This window comes from Pygocentrus nattereri, chromosome 10 (genome assembly GCF_015220715.1).
Source record: "Pygocentrus nattereri isolate fPygNat1 chromosome 10, fPygNat1.pri, whole genome shotgun sequence".
NCBI lineage: Eukaryota > Metazoa > Chordata > Actinopteri > Characiformes > Serrasalmidae > Pygocentrus > Pygocentrus nattereri.
This window is the reverse complement of record NC_051220.1, coordinates 13,997,408-14,023,316: the sequence shown is the minus strand read 5'-3', so window position 1 is coordinate 14,023,316 and position 25,909 is coordinate 13,997,408. Positions and strand designations below refer to the sequence as shown.

The window sequence follows — 25,909 nt, the reverse complement described above, 5'->3', positions numbered from 1 at the left end:
ATTGTGTACATTGTGTACAATTATAGCCTATAGCAAAACTTTTTTGTGCACAATATTTGTTAACCTAGCCCTTCATCAGTGGTCGGTTTCTGACCACAGTACAACTTGGTCAGTTGTTGGTTAGGTATGAGGTGTTAAAAAAAACAAAAACACAGAAACTCTGCAATGCCTGAAAGAATTGTACCAGTACCAGTACATGTTGGTGTCACTGAGGTGCTAAGAATGGTCCACCACCAAAACAATATTTGGTCAGTGGACAAGATGGACCAAACTGATAACTGATAAATTTATATATATTATCTACAAGTCACCACAAAGAGGCACAAACTTTAACATGCTCTTTTCAGTGTGTGTGAACATATAGCACATAAGTCACCACAAATAGATATGCTTACAGGATGCCTTCATCATGTACACACAAACCCACACACTTATACAGGTCATCTTCAGCGCCCTATTTATGCCCTCTTTATCCCAGCATGTTTTAGAATCTTCTGTGTCCCACTATGCCATGTAACTTTGATGAAACCCATCTGACAGGCTGAGGCAGCATCAAGGAACTTCAACATCTTAGCTTAGTCTTTCAGATGAGTGTAGTGGCTCTCTACAACTGCACACATGCAGGTCTGTAGGTCTCCAGGTAACCAGCAGCTCATGCAGGCCTTGGCCACTGTCTTTGGGCATCAAAGCCCAAGTAAGGTGCAAAGAAAGCAACCAAAGGCTTTTTTTGGAACTTCATGAAGTTTTCATTTCACTTGACCTCACTCTCTCCCTCACTTCTCTTGGCCTCTCCTCTTTATCCCTCCCTCTCTTTCTTAGTTTACACATCAAATTGGGAAAGAAAGTCTTTTTTTTTGTTTGTTTTTTTTACTTCAGGAGAATAGTAAGACTAGGCCACGACCAGTGATACAGTAAGCATGGAAAAAGCTTCTCTCCAAGTATACCAGAAAAGTCTCTTTCAGCTTTGCAAAGTGAAGTAGAATGCAATGTTTCATATTAGCCAGTTTATATTCATGCACTAAAGTTTAGACTGGGGATACACTACTTGTTAATCTTTATCGTGATACTGGCTTTTGCAACATGATGCAAGCCTGCAATATCCAAAAGAGCTATCTAAAGAATCCCAATGTTTTTTACTGTATGGTTTGTCTGCCTTGACCAATTTTGGGTGTTTTGCTCAATCATAGTATCAATTTAATCCAACCCAATGTCATACTTAACAATGCATTTTTAAGGAAACACACCCACAGACATTTTTAAGGCACTCATCCTTCTAGGTCTCGGGTACATCAAAATAAGCGAACAAAAACAAGACAATGAACAACGGACAAGACTATGAAGAAATACAATAGCCCAATCCACACAAGTCCTTAGGTTTGTATTTACATCCACCCCATAACCACAGGCACAACACCCACATACACACAAACAAAGAGATACTTCATCAATAAAAATGACAGCATCATAAATATCTAGATCAATGATAACAAAAACAGTAAAACAATACACTTTGAGGGGAAAAAAGAGGGAGGGGCATTAGCATTTATTCTAGTGATCAACAGGAAAAGATACATTTTTGGAGGTCCAGTTTATTAATAAACAAGAAAAAATTATGTGAAAGAGAGAGGGTAAAGTATGAAATACATGAATACATAAATATTTTAAGTGAGTTGGAGTGAATTTAATTAAGTGTTATTGCAAGTGAGTTCAGTGGGAAACACTCGCTTTTCTGTAAGCTCACTTTTTAACCTGTAAACGAGCCAAATCTAGCAACAAGATCTGAGGAAGAGAGCTCACTGGATCTCAAAGTCATTGATAGAGGTTTGATAGCAAGTAATGGAGTAAACAGTAAAGGAGACAGAGGTCATCTCTACCTGGTCCTGTGTGACAAGAAAAATAGATGGAAACGACAGGGACTCATTGTAAACTACTTGAAAGAAGAGGAGCCAATTGTTAATTAAAAAAAAAAAATAAAAATAAAATGTGACGAGGCGACAGAGTACCAGACGCTTGCAGATAAGAAGATAGTAGGTTTTAATATCCAGAAAGGGCAAATCACAAATCGAAGTTGGAGTCCAGGCAAAAATAGTCAAACATAGGTCAGATCCAAGAACGGAGAATACAAAAGGGTCAGGCAGAAATCTAAATCGGGAAATGCACAAAACAGGTCGATACACGGAAAAGGCAAACAAAACAGAAGTCGAACACTCAGTGATTGCCTAGATACAATACTCTGCAACGTTAGAAAGTTCAGTTTAAATACATTCTAGTGCCTCATCATTGTAACTAGGCACAGGTGCGAACCGTCAATAGTCTGGGGATTGCGATCTCTGATAGGACTGCTGTGGCATCATGTGATCCTGTGTAGAATTCTGGGGGAGTCTCCTTGCTCGATCATGTGATCTCCCAGAGCATTCTGGGAGATTGAGTCCCGTCTTTCGTCAGAGACAGTCAAAGGCATGACAACAAAACAAAACAAAACAAAAAACGGAAATCCATCCAGACCAGGTGCCTTATGGGTTTGCATGGCATTAATAGAAACAATAAACTCCTACAAATCTAAGGGCGAAATCAGATCATTTGTAACCATACAACTCATAGAAGGAAACCCTAGGTCTTCAAAAAACAGACAATTCAGTATCATCTGACGTGGAATGGCAGAGTCTAGAGCAGAGTCTAGAGTAAAAAAAGAGATCAAAGCTGCATTAATAGATAGCAGATCTACAAATCATGCCCAAGTAGTTATTATGTGTACACAACAACAGTTATTTGTAGTAATAAGCAGATCTTGCAGCTTAAGTTTATGTAATACGTTTAAATGTGCTGTGTAAGAAACAATTTGACTATTTATGTAAGCTTAGAGAGATTCCCATAAAAGAGAAGTAGTATCATTCTTACTAATAGCAATAAAATTATCAACAGAGAATGTAAATAAAATATGAAATCTATTGTCTGACAACTGTAATGAGCTGAATGTACAGGGAGCTGAAACAAGGCAATTTGAAAATTTTGTATTTGCGGGCATAAAAGTATTTAGTCAGTCACCAATTGTGCAAGTTCTCCCACTTAAAAAGATGAGAGAGGCCTGTAATTGACATCATAGGTAGACCTCAACTATGAGACAAAATGAGGAAAAAAATTTTATCTGATTTTTAAAGAATTTATTTGCAAATAATGGTGGAAAATAAGTATTTGGTCAATAACAAAAGTTCATCTCAATACATTGTTATATATTCTTTGTTGGCAATGACAGAGGTCAAACGTTTTCTGTAAGTCTTTACAAGGTTGGCACACACCGCTGCTGGTATGTTGGCCCATTCCACCATGTACAGCAGTGATGTTTTGGGGCTGTCGGCGGGCAACACGGACTTTCAACTCCCTCCAAAGGTTTTCTATGGGGTTGAGATCTGGAGACTGGCTAGGCCACTCCAGGACCTTGAAATGCTTCTTACAAAGCCACTCCTTTGTTGCCCTGGCAGTGTGCTTGGAATCATTGTCATGCTGAAAGACCCAGCCACGTTTCATCTTCAATGCCCTTGCTGATGGAAGGAAGTTTGCACTCAAAATCTCACAATTCATGGCCCCATTCATTCTTTCAGTCGTCCTGGTCCCTTTGTAGAGAAACATCCCCAAAGCATGATGTTGCCACCCCCATGCTACACAGTTGGTATGGTGTTCTTTGGATGCAACTTAGCATTCACTCTCCTCCAAACACGACGAGTTGTGTTTGTACCAATCAGTTCTACTTTGGTTTCATCTGACCATATGACATTCTTCCAATACTCTTCCGGAACATCCAAATGCTCTCTAGCAAACTTCAGACACGCTCGTCTGAAGTTTGAAGTGCCCGTCTGGCACTGCAAGATCTGAGTCCCTGGCGGCGTAGTGTGTTACTGACAGTAGCCTTTGTAACGTTAGTCCCAGCTTTCTGCAGGTCATTCACTAGGTCCCCCCGTGTGGTTCTGGGATTTCTGCTCACCGTTCTTGTGATCATTTTGACCCCACAGGCTGAGATCTTGTGTGGAGCCCCTGATCGATGGAGATTAGCAGTGGTCTTGTAGGTCTTCCATTTTCTGATTATTGCTCCCACAGTAGATTCCTTCACACCAAGCTGTTTGCTTATTGCAGATTCAGTCTTCCCAGCCTGGTGCAAGTCTACAATCTTGTTTCTGGTGTCCTTCAACAGCTCTTTACCATAGTGGAGTTTGGAGTGTGACTGTTTGAGATTGTGGGCAGGTGTCTTTTATACAGATAACAAGATCAAACAGGTGCCATTAATAATAATAATAATAATAATAATAATAATGAATTTTATTTGTAACGCACTTTACATTTTAAACAAATCTCAAAGTGCTATACAGTAGAAGCATTTCAATGAAATCAATGAACTGTTATAAAACATCTTTACACTCCATAGGAAGTACATAATACAGGTAATGAGTGGAGGACAAAGAAGCCTCTTAAAGAAGAAGTTACAGGTCTGTGACAGCCAGAAATCTTGCTTGTTTGTAGGTGACCAAATACTTATTTTCCACCATTATTTGCAAATAAATTCTTTAAAAATCAGACAATGTGATTTGCTGAATTTTTTTTCCTCATTTTGTCTCTCATAGTTGAGGTCTACCTATGATGTCAATTACAGGCCTCTCTCATCTTTTTAAGTGGGAGAACTTGCACAATTGGTGACTGACTAAATTCTTTTTTCCCTACTGTATAATAATGTTATCAGGGACAAAACTGGATATCTCTTAAGTAAAATGGCTACTCTCCTGGTTTAAAAAAAATTAAATATTGAATGAAAAATGTCACCAACCAGGAGAATTTTTGTCTGAAATGACCATTTCTTGTAAAACAACTATGTCAGCATTCAAATGTTTTAAGTGACCAAATTATTTGGAATGCTTGGCCAGGCTGTTCAAACTAACATTTCAGCTCAAATCTCTCACACAAGCCCCATTATCCACATTATGTAGATTTGGATCAATCATTAATTTACTTATAATATGCCAAAAAATAAAAAAACAGCAGTGCCAGCAGACCGGAAACACATGAGAAACTCGTAGAACGTAGAACCCACAGACCGGAGGGTTCCAAAACTAGAATGTGTGTACACATACATATACATACATTCACATGTTCTGTGGGAACATGTCGCTCTACATCTACGCCTACATACTTCATACATACTACATATTTCCAAAAGTATTCACTCACCCATCCAAAACATTGAATTCAGGTGTTCCAATCACTTCCATGTTCACAGATGTATAAAACCAAACACCTAGGCATGCAAACTGCTTCTACAAACATTTGTGAAAGAATGGGTCACTCTCAGGAGCTCAGTGAATTCCAGAATGATATCGTGATAGGATGCCACCTGTGCAAAAGTCCAGTCGTGAAATTTCCTTACTACTAAATATTCCACAGTCAACTTTCAGTGGTATTATAACAAAGTGAAAGCAATTGGGAACGACAGTAACTCAGCCACGAACTGGTAGGCTACGCATAATGACAGAGCAGGGTCAGTGGATGCTGAAGTGCATAGTGCGCAGAGGTCACCAACTTTCTGCAGAGTCAATCGCTATAGACCTCCAAATTTCATGTGACCTTCAGATTAGCTCAAGAACAGTGCGTAGAGAGCTTCATGGAATGGGTTTCCATGGCCGAGCAGCTGCATCCAAGCCTTACATCACCAAGTGCAATGCAACGCGTTGAATGCAGTGGTGCAAAGAACTCCGCCACTGGAGATGTTTTCTGTGGAGTGGAGAATCACACTTCTCCATCTGGCAATCTGATGGACGAGTCTGGGTTTGGCGGTTGCCAGGTGAACTGTACTTGTCTGACTGCAGTGTGCCAAATGTAAACTTTGGTGGAGGGGGAATTATGGTGCGGGGTTGTTTTTCGAGAGTTGGGCTCGGTACCTTAGTTCCAGTGAAAGGAACTCTTAAAGTTTCAGCAGACCAAGAGATTTTGAACAATTTCATGCTCCCAACTTTGTGGGAACACTTTGGGGATGGCCCCTTCCTGTTCCAACATGATTGCACACCAGTGCACAAAGCAAGGTCCATAAAGACATGGATGAGCGTGTTTGGTGTGGAAAAACTTGACTGGCCTGACCACAACTTGATGGATCACCTTTGGGATGAATTAGAGTAGAGACTGTGAGCCAGGCCTTCTCATCCAACATCAGTGTCTGACCTCAATGCGCTTCTGGAAGAATGGTCAAAAATTCCCATAAACACACTGTTAAGTTTTGTGGAAAGCCTTCCTAGAAGAGTTGAAGCTGTTATAGCTGCAAAGGGTGGGCTGACATCATATTAAACCCTATGGGTTAAGAAAGGGATGTCACTCAATTTCTTATGTGTGTGGTGGCAGATGAGCAAATACTTTTGGAAATATAGTGTACATACACACAACAGTAAATAACGATATCTAACAGTGACAGGTGACTACAAATTTACAACAGACTATCTATTCAGCATGAGACTTATCACTGACAATATAAATGAAAAACTAAAAAGACAACCATCCCAAATAACTGTTAGCTTCATCAACATCCAGGTAACAAAATCACTTGTGGCAACAAACTGCCCTCAGGATAAGTAAAGTTGTGGTGCCTATTGTTGTGAGCTATTCAAATTCATTCAGTAAAAAATGCCTTAACAAACCCCTTCCGTGGTGCGTAGCTGTATGCGGACATCACTGACTGCAGCAGTTGCTCTTGCAAACTGGTGGTAAAATTGAGTAGAGCGAAAGTTTCATGTTTGAGACAATAATTTGCTGTTGCTGTCTAGCTCTTCTAAAAATATCAACATAGAGCTTACAGTAATGGAACCTTCCAGTGATGGGGTGTGGTAAATCACCAGGATTTGGTCTGGGAGCCAGAGAGCGATGAGCAAAGTCCACCCCAGGAGATTTATCCAAAGTGAATACCTCCTTTAAGAGCTTAGATACATTGCAGGTAGGAAGCAAAAGCGAATTTCCCTCCAGAACTCCAACAATATGATATCTTGGTGCCGAGATCTGGACTTCAACTCCGTGCACCTGGCATCTACATTGTTAATCTCTTTAGAAACAATGCATTTTAAATGTATTGCAAGTAACACTGCAATTGCAACTAGTGGTGCAAAATGATATTGGAATTGGTATTGGCAGATGTCTCAAAATGATATCTGATGTTGTGTTTATTATACTCCAGAAGAGCAGAAAGATTAGGGCTACTGTGCTAAAATATCTGTGTTTAATTCATTTTGCTGTGTTTGCAACCCTAAACAAATAAGTGCTACATTTATCTAAAATGCTAATCAAGGATCTAGTCATAATTTCTACATTTTATAAATAAAACTGATTGGTGAAGGGCTACAGTAGATGCTGACTAAAACAAACTGGACATCAAAAAAAGACCTACAATATAGCTTTGGGTTGATAACAGATATGATCATATACTGTGATAAATGAAATCAGTGCCAATATTATGTAAATAACCATTCTTTTGTTATTTTTAAAATAAAGAGGACTGTACTTAATTGCAGGCTATACATACTGTGAACTTTTAAGTCTGGCAAAGAATGCTGGGGAATATGCATGCAAAACAAATTACATCACAAGATCTGTGTTTATTCTCTGGTAGAGAATAAACTGGAAGACTTTGTTCAAAAGAAGGGTGCCAATGTGCCATTTTATTTCAATACTCTGGTTTACAGCCAAACCAAATGATCACAGAGAACCGCTCGATGTTATTTAACACAGTTAATTATGCTGTGCAAAATATACTTATCATTATAAATGATTAAATATTCAAAGGTAGACCAGTTAATGGTTATATGGTAGTTCTATTACCATCAGGGAAAATGAAAGCTATAGGGTAAGGCTCTTTTATGCTTTGTAACTTAGATCATGATAACATCGCTTAGTTAAATACTTCAGCAATTGAGAATTTTTTGTCTAAATTGACATTATCATGCATTAACTACATTACAAAAGCAAGGTAGACATATACGGTAGGGTTTCTAATAAACAGGTCCGTATTATTTTTTGCCACTGAACATCTGAATGCCACAAACTACAATTACAAAGGACAATAAATGAAGGTGAAGGAGAAGACAGTTAGAAATGGGAAAACAAGAGCTGTCCAGCTAGAAGCTAAGTACTTGTCATGTCTTTGTCTGGAAATTCCTCATCTCACCTACAGAGGTCACTTTCTCCAGAGTTTTAATCAACTAACTGCTCACCTAAAGCCTGTTTTGTCAAAAGTCTTGTTAGATGTAGTCTATATTGTGTATTGGTCATTGCGAAGCCTTGTATGAGCCTTATCTCACAATTCTAAGGCTTTTCAATTACTGTTTACTGGGTTCTCATTTTTTGATAGTATACCTGTCTTTCAGTCTGTGCTTGTTTTTGGATTTTGACCTTTTGATTGAATTTCCTCCACCCATTACGAACCAGACTGTTTTTCTTTGCTGACTTTTTTTTTTTATAAAGTTTGGTTTGTATCTGGATCCTCATTGCTACAAAAGGCTTTGCCTTCATGTGGATCCAGCGAGCTTAAAAGAGAAAATGGAAAATGGTGGCAAAAAAAAAAAAAAATTATCAGCTCGACAACAAACTGCATGTGCCACTGGAATCATGTCAACCGGCACTAGATGGATATTCACTTGGAGAGGGAGCCATTACAGAAACCACTATGGCTTTGAGGCCAAAAATTGGTCTATTTCATGAAGAAGTACTCTCCCATTTTGTCATTAACTCCCCACAAAGCCCCGTCATTCTGGGATTCTTCTGGTTAGTGCTACATGACCCCATCGCTTCTTGAGAGTAGTGGAGATATTGCTAAATAGAGTGAACATTGTTTTAGTCATTGTATGTCTATTCCCTGTCATGTAACAAACATTAAAAGCCCAACCACTGAAACCTCCATTCCTGCTTGGTAGCAGCCTCTTGCTGAGGTCTTTAGTAGAACTAAAGCTGCCTAATTACTTACTGGGAAAAGCTTCATAAACTTGTTTCAAAATTTATATTGAAGGATGAACCTCGACATATTAAAAATGTCCACCTTACATAGGACAAAATGCAATGGTGGCCTGGGTGTTCCCACTGTTAATCTTCACTTTTGGTCATATGTGCTGCATGCAGTTTCAGTTTGGTGGAGGCATAAGAGAACCTGGCTCTCTCCCGTAGATTACAAGATTTGCTTTAATCGACTCTTTCTGCAAAACGTGCAAAGCACAAACTGTGTCCCGTAATGTTTTATTTACTTTTATTTACTCTGTCTGGAGATCTTTACAGCTGGAGTGTTTTTTTCATTTCCTCATTAGAGTGCAAAAAGGGATCTATGGTTTATCAGATACATCGAATGAAAATAGTGTAAAATAAGTTCAGTGATTTATGTATTGCTTATAGTCTACAGTGACTTCAATTTTATTGTACCTCTGCCTTAGACAGGCCATGTGAACATAAGGGGCGGTTCTCCTCCTACTCATTCACTCCATATAAGGGTTCAAAACAAGAGGCTTGGTATCCAAAACATATTTTCTTTTACTAAAATCTGTATGTGGTCCCCTTGCTGTCCATCATACTCGAAACAGAGATCATAACTGTATTGATAAGGAACTGATTGGCCTACTATCTGAAACAATTTAAATGCTATCTCCAATAATCCTGACCGTTAATTGATTCATTTTAGGTTTTACTTGATTCCATGAAAACTTCATCTCATAAAACTCTTTCTATAATCTGTGATTTCTGATCTGGTGGTGAAACTGTCTTTTTTTTTGGCATATGTATTGGGACTGCCTGGGAACAACACTCTCTCCTAGTCAATGGTTGCAATCTTTTCTTGACTTAATATCCATGGAAATATCAGTAGCTAGTAGGGTTGACTGATATGTTTTTCAGGTCCAATACAACTTAGTAATCAAAGACAATTTAAAGAATGCAAAACCTACTCACAAATTATATTTAATGAATAATAGAACATAATAAGACAATGTGCTTTAATGTTTAGACAATATAGCCTGCAAAATAGTTACATAAGTAAATTTTTAAATAGATAACTATAAATACCTTAAATAACTCTCTATGACTTTTAATAGTCAGTTATGTTTGTGAAGAAAAATGGAGCTCAAAAAAGGTATCTTGTGTATGCAGAAAATATATCAACACCTTAAATATTATATATTAACACCTATATAAAACAAATCCACTGGACAAGCCAATGACCATGCTGAAAGGGCACACATCAGGAGTGCAGCTTGCCTTTTCAGTATACGTGTGCAAATAAAGCCTAGATACAGGCTACAAACTGAATAAAGCCTCACCAAGCACATAGAACTGTAAATGTAACCCCAATAAAAGAATTACAATAAGCATAAGAGCAATCCTATTATAAAAATTAATTTGTAAAAAGCAACAGCAATGCATGGTTCATTAATGTTAACATGCTTAATTTGGTGTACAACCACAAATGTATTTCATGCGACAACAAGCAGTAGTTGAAGGTGTTGAAGGATCGGCCTTTGAAAACTCAAGATTGTACATCTACAGACTGTAAATCTTAAAAAACTGTAAGATTTGATGGAAAGCAGAAGGTGCAGATGGCAAGATGCAGCTGTCTGTACTTTTAAAGAGCAAAAATAGAGATGAAAATAAGCAGAAATTGTACATAACTTATTTATTAAATGTAAAATTTAAGTCATGATTTTACAAAAAATGTTTTCTGGAGGCTTGTCTACGTAGTTGGCCACACACTGAAGCTCTGCTGCAGGCACACATATTTCCAACGCATTCAAACCACCAGAAAAGCAGTGTGGGTCCACACAACATGTCTGCTTCTATGCAGAGAAATCTTCCTCTCACCTAGCAAATGTGAGATTTTGGACAAGGCTTAAGCTGCACACACGAGCCATGTTTGTTTGGTTAGAGCGAGCAAAATTACATGACTGAGTGTACTGTTTTGTGAGCTGCGTTGTTCAACCTCAGCGGAAGTGAAGAAGGTGCTGCTTCATTCTTAAAGAATAAAATAAAAGGGGCTATATCACAGAAAACTAACTTTTATTTCCTATTACTAATTCAGAATGCGTCATTCCATTCACAGTCTTTGCAGTCCACATATAGGAAATCAATGTATTTAAATATACCCATCTGCTCAGCCTACAGCAGTTTACTACCACCCATTCACACTGAAGTTATAAAGAATACTTTAGCCTGTACTGTTTTTTTGAATACAGATGAGCCAAACAGAACAGAGGTTATTTACATATATTAGTCTTAGATACTGTAACAAAACAGCTTTCTTAATAGTGGCATTACAATGCATTTTGACATTGATATTGCAGTGCAAAACTGGAACAATCTGCATCATGGAAAATGAACATTCTATTAATTGTCATTTAATGCAAAAGAATTGTTTGAACACCAAAACTGCAAGGGGTCAGCACTGTCACGCCTACTGGCTGTTCCTTCATTCAGAGATCAGCTTCTCCAGAATATTGAGAAGATGACTCTTCCCACACTCACACACCTGTCTACAATCTGCTCACCACACCTGTCTACAATCTGCTCACCAGACACCCTTTGTAACCCAGACTCTCACTCTGCCTCCTTGCGAGTATTGCCACTCTCAGTTTTTTTATTGAGCCATTTCCCTGTATTTTGGTATTTTCTGGTTTTTCGACTCTTTGCCTGTCTGTACTCCGACTTTGCTCTGTGGATTTTTCTATATTAAAGATTTTCTGTGTTTGCATCTCACTACCCTGTCCAAGTGTTACAAGCACCAGTAAACAGCCAGCTTCAATACTCCTGCCTCCCAGCTCGAATGTCATCAGTAAGTTGTGCAACAATATAATTAGTCATCATTTTTCTTCATTCTAATTTTGTTCAAAAGTGAGAATGTATTAGTTACAATACTGAATCATGAACCTAGTATTGTGAATCAAAACAACTTATAAACTGACAGTATCATTACAGCCCTTTGTTTATTTCTAAGGAAAAATAAAGAAAACCGCACAAACGTAAGTGTTCTGAGACTCAGGAGATTTTAAAAAATGCAGGATATGGGCTTAAATTCTTGATGTGCAGAAATTTTCAAAATCAAGACTTCTGAGTAAGAGTACAAAAAGTGGGTCAAATCCAAAAAAGACTGAAGACTACTGGCCTAGACTGCCAGGCTATACAGGCTTTTTCGACGTCTAGTTGAAGCGAGATGAGCTCTTCTAAGATAAACCCCTTTAACCAGAGTCTACTAAAAGTCTGATAACCGCCGTTGCTAAGCAACTTCAGCATCCATTAGCAGTGCAAATCCTCTTTTGAAAAAATACATCTATACCCAACAAACTCTCCTGCTTCAGGATTCTGAGCCATATCTCTAAAGATTAACAAAACAAACAAGCTGAAAACCTTCTGAATCTCTTATCAGGCATTGACAAAAGTGCTTCCCTGGCTAGCTGGAAGACACAAGGTAGTTTACAAAATTTTGACAAGATTAGTTTAGAAGAGCATGTGCTGCACTGCCTTTGCACTACTTAACAGGAATGCATATTCTGACTAATTTCAACAAGTATCTGTAATTGAATTAAAGAATAAATATTTGGTTAACCACAGGGAAAGAAAAAAAAGAGAACAATTTTAGTTACATTATTTAGGTGATAGCACTGGCACTAAGAGGCTAAAATTCAGCAGCCCAAAAAAAGTAGTTGCAAGTTTTTTCAAGCTGGATGAGTAGTCCAGGTTGTTCCTTCAGATGAGCTAATGTGATAAAACTAGAAATAATACTAGAGATAACCAATAGAGATACATCACTTAGTGCTAATCAGATCTTCTACACAAGGTATTTTTCCTTAGTTAACACTGTCCTACTGTTAATATATATTCCTTACATTGTCAGAAACTCTCCTACATCAACAAAACTGTCACATTAACAGTACTGTTAGAACATAAAACTGCTGATTCACAGGACCTCTTGATATTTTCACTCCACAATGAATCATAACAAAACCCAAACGGCGATTTCAGTTTTTGAATACTGGCATGGTAAACTGTTTACTCTAGTAAAGTAAAGTAAAGTGGGGGGGTCGGGGGAAGATATCTTAGTTGAATCGCAGTGCAGACATGGACGATTCTGACTTGATTCAATGTCATTCCTGCACCATTTAAAAGTATTAGGAAACGTATCAGGAAACCAGCTGCAGTGCTTATAAACGTCCATTTGTCTCCAAATGTTCATCTTAAACCTTTCTTTTTGCCTTTTTGTTAGCTACTAAGTGAGACTGTCTGTATTTCTATGTGACCTACAGTCTGCATGCCAACCTTAGGGTTAATTAGTAGTATTTAAGACCATCTATTGTTAAAATGGCGTTAGAATGATCAGCAGAGCTTTATTTTTTTTTTTACTGAAAAGGAGGATTTTATTTCACCTAAAAATCTAATTCTGCTGTGGAGCTGCACCAGGGCAGTAAAAGAGCCATATGTTGCCAACCCTTGAGGCAGCATATAGAAGCACTTTAGCTACTATGAAGTTGAGGAGAAAAATGAAATGGACAGGAGTCATTCTATATGCAAGGTGTGTCACACTAAATTAAAATATTTTGGAAATGACAAACATGAGAAACCATATTACGCGTTTCCACCTGTTTTCCACCTGGTTGTAGTTCCTGCCAACCAGAGGACCATCGAGCCAGCGATGTCAAAGCTTCCAACCAACTCCGAAAGGGCGAAGTGAATTACAAACCATATCGCAATTTTTATTGCCAAGGATTTGTGTCCGTACTCAGTGTTTGAGAACCAGGGCTTTTGCGCTATGTTGCCCTTTGGAGCCAAGATACAGTGTCCTGTTTCAAAGATGTTTTATTGAGAAAGTGTTCCCCACACTCTACCACGAGATCGAAGTCATGGAATCACTGACAAAACCGGGTAGGATAGCTGTACTATGCTGTGTGACAGCAAATTAATGATTATGGTGGATCTTGTCTTGCCAAACAGGCGCATTATTACAAAGAGACAGATGGCAGGCTTCTGCAGTATCTTGAAGCACATTTGGCATTTTAAAAAAATCTGGCAGCAATGCCATCAATTACTCATCACACTGCACAAAAAAGTCTTAAAAACTCTAAAAAATATTACATGAATCACATCTCACTGAAATATAGTAATTGTATAAGAGTAGCAGTGGCACTGTAAAGTGTCAAATATATGGTATACTAGGTACTTCAGAGAGTCTGCTTAAGGATATTGAAAATAAAGAAAATCATCAAAGGCACTACTCCACACCATCCTTCAGGTCTCGCTGACAATATCAGAGAAGCAATACGGTTCTGAAATCTTAATTACAGGCATTCCTACTGTAAATGATCGGCTCTTGCAAAGGAGCAGTAAACGAGAGGAAAGGAGAAACCCCTAGTAGATTCCAGGTGTTGGGTAATTGCAGAGCATTGCCCGACAGCTTGCTACTACTGTGCCAAAAGCTGCTAAATGTGAAACAATTCTAGTTCCACTTAAAACACTGGGATAGAAGATTCAAAAAGAGAACTCACAAATATAGATCCTCAATGGGGAAATATGTGTGGATGGTTTCGAGTTTAGTTACACAGCTTCCCAAGGTTTCTTCCTCAGTTCTGAGGGAGTTCTTCCTTGCCACTGTTGCCCCTGGCTTGCCCACCGGGGGGGGGGGGGGGTTTCTGTACATTCTTACAGTTCTCTTGAAACTTTTTCTTTTCTGAAATTCTGTAAAGCTGCTTTGTGACAACATCCGTTGTAAAAAGCGCTATACAAATAAATTTGATTTGATTTGATACATACATCACTAAATAAAGCTCTGAATTTAAGTCATGCTGAGGACTACAGGAACTGCAAATTCAGTGGAAGAACGTTCTTCCCAATCTTTCTTCCAATCTTCCCAAACTTTCTTCTATCAAAGTGGTCCCTAATACTGCAAATATAAGAAAACTTTTAAAGCCTCAAACGGATTGCATTTATCACAATACTAGCAGTATATCTAATGCACTTAGAAGGCCTGGATTTATTTGAGGGCTTTGCTGCTCTAGTCCAAATGAAGATGGTGCAGAATCACAGATACTTTGAAGAAAGGCTTTGTGCTGCAGCCCTGTCCGTCACTCTTATTTCAGGCACTGCTGCGTGTATATTGTCTATCCCAATATATGGAGTTACTTTTGTCAGACAGTGATTGCTGCTTTTAAAGGCCGTTATGCAGCAAAAGTGATTTATTCATGCTATTTATTCGGACAACAGAAAATTAATTTGTACACATACATAACTGATGATACTTTGAATACCACATGTGACATCTGATAGGCAAACATGCAACATTATTTGTTCTATTTTCAGCTAACTTTTACAGGCAATATAAACTCACTCATCTAATCACTGCTGTCTCTGGCTCTGACATGGCAACAACCAAGATGTCTGATTGCCTATGTCTCAGCAACTACTTTTTCACAAACGTCAAAAAGAAAATATGACACATCATGCTAGCATCTGCAAAAGCAGCTCAAACTGGTTTATAGATGTGAGAGCTACACTTTCCTGCCAAAAGTATGTGGACACAATCATCACACCTACCCTTACCGAGCACTCTGTGAAACACTCTACCAATAATGGGTATGGTTTTACTTTTAAACAGCCTTAAAGTCTTCGTTGCATGGATTGCACAAAATGTTGGAAACATTCCTTTGAGATCCTGGTCCATGTTAACATGATTGCATGATGCAATCCCTGCAGATTTTTTTTTTATTCACTTTCATTCTGATTAATGTTACAAATCTATGGTTCTACCACATTCCCAAGGCATTCTGTTGGATTCAGATCTGTGACTTGGAAGGCCAATGAAGAACAATGAACATGGTCGTGTTACATAAAGCCAGTTTGAGACGACTCTTGCTTTGTGTGCATCATCATGTTCAAAGTAGCCAACAGAAGATGGACAAATTGTGGCCATGAAAGATTGCACGGTTGGATTCATTCTGTTGTCACTAAATCCTGACTCTATCATCCAGGTGATCATGCAGAAATCAAGACTTCAGACCAGGCTTCACTATCAATTATCAGTGAGCCTGTACCTACTGCAGCTTTCTGACAGAAGCGGAACCCAAGTTAAGTCTTCTGCTGTTGTAGGCAATCTGCCTCAAGGATCGATGTGTTGAGCATTCTGAAATACTTTTCTTCTCACCACGATTGTACAGAGCCATTATCTGAGTTACTGTGCCTTACTGTCACCTCAAACTAGCCATTCTCTGTTGATCTCTGTCATTAAGAAGATATTTCATGATCAAGATATGCCATACATTTGAACAGTTGCTCAATGGATGTATTTTTTCTTTATTGCACCATTCTCAGTAAATACTAGAGACTGTTGTATGAGAAAATCTTAGAAGATCAGCAGTTATAAAAATACTTAAACCAGTCCGTCTGGCACCAACAATCATGCGGCTGTCAAAATCACATTTTTCCCCATTCTGATGGTTAATGTGAGCTGTTGGTCCATTTTTCCATGATTTTATGCTCTGCATTGTTGCCACATCACTGGCTGTACTCAAAGGGGTCGAGGTCTGGGTTCTGTGCAGGAGCTCCAGTGGCCTGCACAGAGCCCTGACCTTGACCCCTTTGAGTACACCCTGTGATGAAGTACAGCCTACCAGGCAGAAATTCCACAAACTGACTTCAGGCAAAAGTGACATTGTATGACCGTGCCACGTCAAGTCACTGAGCTCTTTGGTATGACTGACGCCAATGTCCATCTATGTAGACTGCATGGCATTGTGCTTGATTTTATACACCTGTTAATAATGGTTATAGTCAAAACATCCAAACTCAATAATCAAAGTAGCTTACAATGTCATCATTTTACATTAGTACAACATCTGAAATACAAGCTATGTTTCATAGTGTTCCATTCTAACATTTTATCCACAGGTTTATGTTAGTCCTAAGCTAACACACTAGCTACAAGTTAGCATACTAGTGATCAGTCAAAGAGCATTCAATAAAACACACCCACTTTCAATTCACTACTAGGCTAATTACTTGAGACGATATCAATTATTTAAGCTGACTGATTATTTTCCACATTAGATTTTATAGTCATATTATGCTGCAACTAAATTTGGCTTATTAACCCTATTAATACAAAAATATCACGTGATGCCATGATAATCTTATATAACTGGAAAATATTGTGATTATCAACACTGCCTGCGTTTAGAAGGACAGTAAGAAAATGGGGTAGTGTGAGGCTCATAAATAAAACAGGCAGCACTGCTGGATTTACGATTAGTCTTTATCACTGACTAGTTAAGGGCTGGTAGCACTCATACACAACTGTTTGGACTGCCTCTTGTGATTGGTTTGCACCAACACCCTGCTTTGACAGTAGCAAGATAGACAGGGATAGAGAGAGAGAGAGGGAGAGAGAGAGAGAGAGAGAGAGAGAGAGAGAGAGATTAAGGATAGGGGGTTATAAGGGGAGTTCATGTGGCTGCTGTCACGCTCTAGTTAGCCTGATGAAAGATGTCTGAGACACATTTAAGAGAACAGGGGAAGGATGACTGAAAGACAGTAAGTGAGTGAGTAAGAGAGAGAGAGACAGAGAGAGACTGAGCACGGGAGAGAGAGAGAGAGAGAGAGAGAGAGAGAGAGAGAGAGAGAGAGAGAGAGACTGGGCCTGTGTCTGGCATTCTCTTCTGATGGCTCTGAGCTCACAGGGGCAGCAGTCTGACTCAGTTTCAGCTGCTCACATAGCCCAGACATTTGGAAGACATTTGTACAGGTACAGAGGGGCATTAACAAACACTCATCCACCTCACTGCTCCCATGCTGAATGAATGATTATATATAAGAGTGGGGATTATGATCATGTGTTATTGTTATTTTGATAAATTATGGTATCATCAGAACACTGAACAACTAAAGATACCCTGAAAAACAGTGTTTAATATTTCCATAAACTGCATAGTAGCAGGCAGCCCATTACACTATTACCATATGTTATTATTATATTTTTTACAATTATTTGATTTTGTCATTTGTTTTTTCCAATGTGTGCAAAGGTAGTGTATTCTTAAGTGTGCACTGCAGTCCAAGTGTGCATTGCATCACATGCTGTTGCCATATGGTCCAATTACATATTATTTGTTTGTATAGCACCCATCGCATCTAAACTGGCTTTATGAAAAGAAAAAAATTCGATGAGTAAGAAGCATGCAGCAAGACGGCATATGGCATTTTTTTGGGATATTAACCCTTAGGGGTGCACAAACATGCCCATGTGTCAAATTCAATGTTTCTATATATATATTTCTCTACCTTTGTGATAATACATCACAGAAATATGGTTCAAACATTTCCTGAATCTTATTGCGAGATTGTATGTGACTTACATAGTGGAGTTCTGAGGCTATGAACTATGGCTGTCTCTCACCCTAATTGGTACATTTGTGTGTCCGTCTGACACTGACACCCGAAGGATACTCACTAAGGACTGACCATCACGCTGGAAACCCTTTGTTCTTCATGCAGTCTTCATGGGACACACATGTGAAATGGCGTGCAGAGAGTTTAAAACCACTGAAGTTGCAGTGTTTTTTTAAAAGTAGCAACGAAGATAACAGAGCATTCGGATGCTTCTCTCAAATTGAAGAAGATAAAGAAAATGTCCTTGACCCCAGAAGCATAAACACACATATGTTTTACCCATAAGGCCTTCAGAAATAATCAGAAAATAATCAAAAAGTGACTTATATTGAAGTCAGGTAAAAAATCAAAATAAAGGAGGTGCCATATGGCACCACCTTGCAGCACTGCTGTTTTGTTGGCATAATTTGTCCTCAATCCCCAGAAAAACAAAACAGAATGATATTGCGTATTGTGAAAATGTCTTCAAGTATTATATTTTTGCTGCATCACCCACACTTACATAAACACACACACACACACACACACACACACACACACACATACATATACACACACACCAAGACTGCTCTTTGACTGTCTCTTACCTTGAGTGTCTTTTACTTTACTGTGCTTCAGTTACAAAGCTGGGGCACCAGGAGTCTACCTCCTCCTGTAAAATAAAGAACACATTTATGTCACTGGCTAATATTTTTCCATCTTTTTAATCATCAGCAACCCATAAACTCTCTGACTGGGTTGTTTTTCTTTGCCATAAGTATACTCGTGGGGTACAATGCTACACTTTAAAATTGTTCTGAAGGGGAAGAGAGATGTTGGCTTGGTACCGTGCACAAGCAACACCCTTTCCTATCACCATCCCCTAATCCTGATAGCTTGGAAACACTCCCCAAACCCACGCTACCATGGCAACTAGGCCAGGTTAAGAACAGATGGGGGTGTCAGCAATAATAGAAAGCCATTAAGCAAATCTCCAACCCAAAATCACTGACATACATATTCAGACACACTCCCAGAGGGAAGGCCCTGCATGTACACCTTGATCTTGCATTAATGATATAACTTAACCAAAAAGTTGGTGCATAAGTTGTTAAGTTGTGCTTTTTAAAAATAAACAAAAAAAAATCAAATTACTTACTCATAATTGCCTTTATTTCATAAAATACAATTTCCTTTACAAAAAACATAACAAACAAAATTGCACTGTAAATCATCATTTACATTTTTTTCACAGAGAGGCTCACACATCTTCCATGCCAGGAAAATAAAATGATCCATATTTCATGGCATCTCCCCTGCTGGAGAAGAGAGACTAGACAGACCAGATTGCCAGTCCTCTCCCCACATTATTATTGAAAAAGACATACAAGGCTATTTATGTTTTATTAAAAGGGCCACATCCAGAAGTGGCACGCCTATGAAACTCAAGAGGTAGACTCGGATTCGGACTGTGAGGAGGAAGGTGTGGCTTTCTGTCTGTGCAAAGGGCAAACGATTCATGAGAAGATGATGATAGGCTGGTGTTAGCACACTCCTATGCAGGTTCCTCTGGTCATGAGCTTAGCTCAAGTGCCTTTGTCAGTTGTTTGGTGTTCATGTTTAGGTTATGACATCAGTTGGAAAATCACATATTATGCACATAATAAGACTGCACAATATATTGTTAAGTTGTATATTGTTAATTATTGCTATAGTAACCTTTACAACAGTGATATCACCAAGGTTTGCTGTATGTAAGCTCTTAAAACTTATTACTAAATCTTTTATTGTGTGCTGTGAACCAACTGAAGAATCCATGCTTCACCAACGAATGTGCTCTCTTGTAACAGCTGAGGCAAGATTGGGCAAGCTGTCCAGAACATTCACAAAAATTCAGTAGGATGAATGAGATTTATGTCAGGGTCACTATGTCACATTAAGTTTCCAGTTTATATGGGAATTACAATAATTTTTAAAAATTTCTACATGCAAATTGTTAAGATGCAAAGAAAATCATTTAGAGTAGGTTTGATTTGAAACAAACCGTTCTAGACAAAGTAAGGATTGTTCATAGCAGTTATGACAGAAACCAGATGTCTAAACTTTGTAGTATCTCGCAAAGCTATCTCACCGAAAGTTATTATATGAAATGGTAAGGAATATATTGCAAAAGACATGGAGGTTTACTGGTTATTTCGGATGGCAAATAAAGTAGCTACACTTGTCTTGTAGACATTGTGACACCAGGTTCCTGAGTTGGTATGTTTCTCTACAACAAACCAGTTTACGTTCTTAATGACCTTAGTTACATAAAGCTAATCAATGCTTGGAAAGCTTGGAACACAGTACAGATGTAAGCTCTACCCAAATTATTTACTGTGTTCTTCAAATCTCTACACAGAGAATCAAAATGCTCCATCCAAAGACAACAACAGCATTATTTGATATCAAGACAGGTGTACGCCAAGAGTGCATTATCATCACCACTCTTGTTCATGATCCCACTGGATTTTACAGTAACAAAGCTCTTTTGGCATACTGTGGTGTAATCGACACAAAAGACTTTGCAAACAATATCACTTACTGACAGATAATGCACTAACAATACAAACAAAGACAGAAGCATTAAGTAGCAATGCTGCTAAAGGCAAGCTGATAATCAATGACAATAAAACTAAAACAATGCAAGTAAGACCTAAAAAGACTGAATTCAAAAGCAATCACACAGAGAACCAATCTATGCAGGATGTCGAGTGTTTTGCTTATCTTGGCATTACAATTTTGTGGGATGGTGACATTAAAGCTGAAATTACTACCTGCACAGGGAAAAAGCAGCAGCTCCCAAATGACTTTGCTCTACATGTCTATAGTCAGGGCAACAGCTAATTATGTTTGCAAAACTTGGAAGACCATGACCAAAATAGCAAAGAAATACTTTTCACGACCACTTCACCTCAGACGCATTATGGGAATAATCTGGAAAGATGGTGTAAATAACGGTACAGTTCTTGAAAGAGCAGGTCAAAAGCCTGGCCGTTGTAACTAAAGGATGCCTCAGATATACAGGACACATCCTATGACACCCTTCTCAAGTGATGACATCCTTCAGCCAATGATGAATTTACGTGGATACCTCAAGATACCTTGTTCAAGACTGCGCTAACTGAAGGCAGCTAGCTGCCCAATAATCCATACTCTCTTACATAGAATTTGACAGCGTGATTGAAAAAAAAAAAGAACAACACTTGATCTATCCTAGGCCTGTGCTCCGTGAGGGCTGAGTAATAGGGGTAACAGCCCCATGGCAAAAAACTACTTTACAGCAGGTTTTAAATAAGGTTGTTCATTCATCGACTTATTTCAAGCAAATCATTACAGGACACCAATATTCCCAGAGGTAAACATAATTGGACTTTTAAACACCTTCAGTGCTGCGGGAAGGTATCATGCCTACCTGAAATGGACGCAGAAGTGAAAAGTATAAAGTTTAACAGATCTTCGTCATTGACGAATAATGATTCCCACCCAAACCCAGCTTATGCACTCACCACGATTACTTTCCATATAGTTATCCTAATAAAATGATTCTGGCATAAGCCTAGTGTGACATTTCATGCATGAGAAATAAATCTTGCGCAAAATGAATAATGCATCTTTTGGCAGTACTTGATTTTTCATGTATGTAAAGCTGTAAAACCTGCTACAAAAGAAATTGTTTGTGAGTGGAGCACGAATAGGTCAATTCTCTCAACACTGATGGTGGGTGTTTGGATGAATCAAGTCATTCACATCATCCAAGAAATCATTTCTGTCAAAAGACTCTTTTACCATGTCAAATTAAAGGTTTACCTTTACAGTTACTGCAAGGCATATTGCAAATAAAACATGCAGACCTACAATCACAATGTGGTACTCTGTCTATGTTATGCAGACCAACCATGTAATGTTTCTACAAGACAGTTCCTTGTACTGTGCTACATGCAGTTTCTTTTCAGCATTTTATGAAACCATGAGTCATCAGCATAAAGGAGAAAGGTGAAGCACATGCCCTCTGGGAGGTGAAAGGTCACCGGGAATGTGCTTGGTGCCACAGCTGTGCTGTTGTCAGTGCGGTGGGCATCAGCTGCCAACTCACTTTCCTCAGGCATATGGGCAGAGGAGGACAACAGGGCTCGGTGTCAAAGTTCTTGTTGTGTGGTATATTTAGTAGAATGCATTATTTTTTTTCCCTCATAAGTCCTCAATGCTGTGTGGTGAAAGAGAGCAACATGAAAGCAATTAATGCCACCAATGATACAATCATTAAAAACATAAATGACTTAAAGTTTTAAAAACTACATGTAGCTAAACTACATTAGCAACGAGAATAGAATCTAAATAACAAGCATTTATTTTGAATAAGAGGTCTGCAAGGGCCTCGAGCACAACCCAACTGAAGTTCGACCCCAACTAATTCCTGTAACTTTGACACTCAATCCAAACCGAACTGGCTTAACCGGTACTGCTAAATTTAAAACCCAAACCCGTTTGCATAAACAGCGATGAATTATTATAAAATTTGTTTTAAGTAACATTTCTAGTATTTTGCAAAAATTCTGTCATTTAGATACAAATACATTTATTCACAGTGGCTCGATGTGAAATGCTTCATTCTAGAGAAACTTACAGAGACAAAATTGTTCATAGTGGATGTGACCGGAAACAGATGTCCAAATGTACAAGGTCTCTAAAAGCTGCCTCACAGAAAATATTACATAAAATGGTTCTGAATATTTGCCTGATGCCTGAGACATTGTTGTATGATAGTCTTGCAATAAGCTTTTGGCTTAAAACTTTCATGGTGGAGGGGTACATTTTTAAGATTTACCACTATTTCACCATTATCAACAGAATCAATAACATATAATTACTGAACATTCACTGATGGTTTGGACAACCAATAAAACTGGTTCCTATATTGCCACCACCATAAAGAAATCTATATAAAGTTTCTCTACAATTAACCATTTCACTTGAAATCACTGTGAATGACTTTGTTTAAAGCTGTTGTAATGCTCCAGGTGTACAACTGCTGTATATGCAAACATTTAGAAAAATCAGTGCAATTCCCCCTTAACACATTTTTCGGTGAGCTTAATAAGCAAGGAGAAAGATGTGACTTTCCCACCAACCCAACTAAGGTTGCATGATGAACCATATTTTTATTGTTACTGCAATGACGCCATGATAAACACATCATAAGGGGGCAACAACAAAACAGCTCTAATTACCACATACGCACAGCGCCAGAAAGACATCATTACATTACCAGCACAAACTGTTTCTCTGTGTCGGGACTCCCCGTGCAGGAGACAAGAAACTTAACCATTTAGTCAAAAGGCCAACCAGAAAACATACTCTCGAAGACCTTCATATGTTGGCCCATAACTCACAGACATTCACAACTCACAAAAGCATGCAGAAGCAAAAGCAAAGGGGAAAACACACAGCAAACAGGCTAACTCAGGCTCTCCTCTTTTGGTGCTAGCCAGCTGGGCTTACTACCTTACACTCCCCAGAGTATTTCAAAATAAAGGGTCCTGGGCCAACTAAGAACATGGTGCCCAACAACATTCAACCAAAAGCAAGAAAAACATTTTAAAACTACGTACAATCCAGTGTGCAAACACAGTGACAAATGGTTGTAAATTCAATTAAATTACAGCCAGCTAAAGACACATTATTTTAACAGTAATTCATTGCTTCTTCTATCATCACATCGTGATATCTGTCAGTTATATTAAACATTACACTCCATGTCAATATCATGCAGGCCTAATTCCAACACATCTCTCCCATCATCCATGGAATCTGGTCCTCAGTTTCATTCACTTTTCAAACTGTAGCTATTCTAAATGCAGTTATAGGCTATAACGTTACTGGAGAGACAGAGAGAGTGTGCAGAGAAATTGTATGAGCAAAATTTACACTCTGTAATAAAAAGTTGCACTATGTAAATTTTGGGGATCTCTGTGGTAGAACTGTTTAATCACATACAACAGCCAATAGAACATTTTGTAACGTCAGTTTTGTAACACTCAGAACACCGACAGTTGGAAAAAATATAATGTAAACTACTAAATATAATTCAGTATAATGTAGTATGTAAGAACTGCTCATACAAGCTAAATGATTTGCTTTGTGATGATGTGTGATATACTGAATTTTCTTTCAGACTTTTAGCCAAGGCCTAAGATATTGGTCCAATTCCGTACACCCCGTGCCCATCTTCTGTCAGGCATACTTTACATGTGCAAAAACACACACAGGCTCTCCTTAGAGGGGGAGCAGCACAGATGGTGTTTATGTATGGCTGCTTTGCCTTGAGAGGTCAAAGGCAGTGGAAGGAGCTGGCAGGCCTGTGTGTGACACCTCTTCTTACACAGCAGCTCACACATGTGTATGTGGACTCGCACATCCACACATTCACAAATACACACACACACTCCTTCTAAGCCACTTCTGCCTCAGGGTTGCGGGGGGTGTAGCCTATCCCAGCTGTCATCGGATTGTCATCCAATTGGCCTGACTGCATGTCTTTGGACAGTGGGAGGAAACCAAAGCACCCAGAGGAAACCCACACAGACACAGGGAGAACTCTATACAGAAAGGGCCCTGGTCATCCGGCCAGGGAACTGAACCCTTCTTGCTGTGAGGCGACAGTACTACCCACCACAGCAGCCCTGCTCATACATACAACTGTGTAAAAGTCATAGACCTCCCTTCATTTTTTAACTTCCAGGCAAAACAGCCATTGAATTTTTCAAAAAAGCAGAAAACAAAAAACTGCACATAGCTTAACAATTAAATGTATTTTTTTCAGCATTTAGTATACCCACACTTTGGCTTTAGTAAAGTTTGAATTATTTTGCTTTCAGTTTTTTAAAAATAAATTAGCAGGAATTTTTTTCCACACTGAGAAAGTCTTAGAAGCAAGATGCATTTTTTTCTTCTCACGATCCAAATAATCCTAAGAACATTCAATAATTTTGAAGTCTGGACTTGTTCTGAGGACACCAGCAGCTTCTTTGATTGATTTTCAATTTTCTTCTTTGTGTGTCTATTTAATTCCATCAGTGACAGCTTCTGAACAGCTAAACATCTTTTCAGACCCATTACACTGAGTTATCTTCTCACAGGGGGAGGGATTGACAGAAAAACGTTATTTTCTTCGGTTAAAACTGAGGAGATGGTTGTTGACTTCCGAAGAGTGCGAGATGACCACCCCCCACTGAACATCACTGGCTATGCTCTAGAAATTGTCAGGAGCACCAAGTTCCTCTGTGTCCACATCACAGATAACCTCACCTGGTCCCTCAACACCAACTCCACAGCCAAGAGAGCCCAGCAGCGCCTCTACTTCCGGCAGAGACTGAAGAAGGCTCATCTCCCCCCTCCCACCCTTACCATGTTCTACAGGGGGACTGCGGAGAGCATCCTGAGCAGCTGCATCATCACTTGGTTTGGGAATCAG

The 25,909-nt window shown here is 38.8% G+C and overlaps 1 protein-coding gene across 2 annotated transcripts in view; it reads right to left on the bottom strand.

Moving 5' to 3' along the window:
* Positions 1-25,909, bottom strand: part of fut8a (fucosyltransferase 8a (alpha (1,6) fucosyltransferase)) — a 140,260-nt gene that overhangs the window by 85,557 nt on the left and 28,794 nt on the right. For both annotated transcript variants that reach the window (XM_017708791.2, XM_017708790.2), the window contains exon 2: positions 19,005-19,069. The gene's annotated coding sequence lies outside the window, so the exon portion shown is untranslated. The remainder of the gene's footprint in view (positions 1-19,004; positions 19,070-25,909) is intronic.